Source organism: Pteropus vampyrus, unplaced genomic scaffold (assembly GCF_000151845.1).
Source record: "Pteropus vampyrus isolate Shadow unplaced genomic scaffold, Pvam_2.0 Scaffold10, whole genome shotgun sequence".
In the NCBI taxonomy this organism is placed as follows: Eukaryota; Metazoa; Chordata; class Mammalia; order Chiroptera; family Pteropodidae; genus Pteropus; species Pteropus vampyrus.
In genome coordinates this window covers 6,396,570-6,398,873 of record NW_011888791.1, presented here as the reverse complement: position 1 = coordinate 6,398,873, position 2,304 = coordinate 6,396,570, and the positions used below count along the sequence as shown (strand labels likewise).

The 2,304-nt window shown below is 32.7% G+C and overlaps 1 protein-coding gene across 1 annotated transcript in view; it reads right to left on the bottom strand.

The window, feature by feature from the left end:
* The window catches only part of MDGA2 (MAM domain containing glycosylphosphatidylinositol anchor 2), an 815,380-nt gene that overhangs the window by 55,684 nt on the left and 757,392 nt on the right, over positions 1 to 2,304 (bottom strand). The window lies entirely within an intron of this gene.

Below are 2,304 nucleotides of genomic sequence, written 5' to 3'. Positions count from 1 at the left end.
CAAGATTTATAACTTGAAATATATATCATATCTGTAAACTCTGATTCCAGAGGGTGAAGTTCAAATAATATTACAGCATGAAACTGAGGAGTATGAGAGAGCTATATTCAGTGTAATTAGAGAAAGTGTGAATTCCATAACCACTAATTTCTTTCTCTTCAAATTGGAATATTCCTTATTTTTCTAAAACTGAATTTTACTTACCTAATTTCTGATGATGGAAAACTAGTTCTTTCCAATTCAAGTTAAACTCAATGAATTTAAGATATAAACTTGATAAACTCAGGTTTTAAACCCAAAGGCTTCTAGTACTAGGCATTACTTGAGGAAGTACTTAAAGAGGGGCGGGGGCAGAGAAAGCCCATTCTCCAGAATTATGCTCTTGTCATGGTGGCGGAGGGGATGCCTAGAGCTAGGATTATCTGTTTCCTACTTTCTCTCAGACTTAGTCGATTTCATCTGACCTTTCTTGTCCTATACTAGCATCTTTTGTTTATGTCTTTGGGACTGACTTGGCCCTTCATCAGTTTTATTCTCTCTGTACCTTTCTTAGGCAAATCATAGGTTCTTTGAGTCTAACAGTATGGCCTTTACATGTTTTCAGGGGTTTGATGGAACCTGGTTGCTTCCTCTGAACCACAGTGAATCACAAGACAAGCCAGACTCTAGTCCCTGAAAATCAGACTCAACTGTGCTACTCACTTTGCTACCATTGTTTCTAGGCAAGTTTTGCAGTCTTCCTGAGCTGCATGTTGGGAAGTGAGCCCACATCATTCTTATTCAAGTGGATTGTGGGTGCCTTTCTTTGGAATTTCTAGGGCTTATTCTATGGCTCTTCTCTCACATTTACAAAAATATTCCTCATGCCTGGCAACTCTGTATTTGCATTGGAATTACTCCCAATGTTTTTATTCCTGATATAAAGGCTTTTATAACTTAACACTTTTCTTTCAATCACCTCCTGCCTACTCCCACTCTCACAAACTCCCATTTAATTTAAAGCCTAGGTGTCCAAGGCTACTGTTCTTCTTAAACTTTATAAAATCTGTTCAAATCTGATTTGCCATTTTTTGTTTGTTTGTTTTGTGGTAGTGTGTGTTGTGAATTTGTCCTCACATTCTTGGACTATAAACCTCAGCCTCCTCTGCTGTAATTTTAAATAATAATAGAGCAGTTGATAAAAGAGAATTATAAAAAAAAAATAAAAATGCATATTTTAAATTCTAAACTGCCCTTTGTAGTCAAAGTTTTTAACTTACATAGTATATTAATAGTCTGCATTTAGCTTTGACTGTCTTGAATGTTACTGTTTGTAGTTTCTCTAATTTATATGCCTCATAATAATAGTTACCTGATTATAAAACAAAACAAAATATCACAACAATCCTCAGGTTAAGACATCACTGAGGTTTAAGACATTAGCTTCAGTGAATCTTAAAATTTTTTCTGCAGTTTGGGAAGTTTTCTTTCCTTGCCTACCTTAGAGAATCACTGCTGTCTGGAGGGATTTAAACTGGAGATGCATGCAGTCTCTGGTAAATATCACTGGCATAAAAATGAAAGCCCTTGCAAATATATTTCAAGGATGGTTTAAAAAATGAAACAACATTAGGTATATGGAACAAAGTTTTCAGTCACAATTAAATGAAATATTCTTGCTCAGTGATTATAGAAATGAAAGAAATATAAGTAGGACAAAAAAAGAGGCCAAAACTTCCTAAATATATTAAGGATGCCACGGCTTAAAGTTAAAAAGATAGTTCCAGAAAAAATAAGATAAATATTAGAATGGAACTTTGTATAAAATGAGGTCCTTTAGAACCCTGAACAAATTTAATGTTTATGCAATTGCTAAACATTAAGTGAAGAGGTTGAAAACAAAGACTAGCATTATACCTTATCTTTATTTAGTACATATTTTTATGTGACTTAATTTTATAGTCTCAATGTGACCGTTTACAATATATTAGAAGAGTTACATGAGGATATTTTTAAATCTAGCTAATATTTATTGAGTGACTACTGTGTGCTAGAATCTGTTACAAGCATTTTAGTTATTATTTAATTTAATTCTAAACATTTAAAGAGATAGCTACATAATTAACTTTAAATTTTATCCAAATGATCATAGTTTTGCCTATTCTGGTAAAATGTGTAGAATTACTGTTTCTAAAAATAAAAATATATGGGAAAAATGAAGAGAAAAAGCAAATCTAGTATCTTAGAAGACATACAGAACAAATTGAATGTTCAAATGAGTCTTGTTAGCCTTCTTTTTCTGCTTCTTACATGAATATTTTAGAT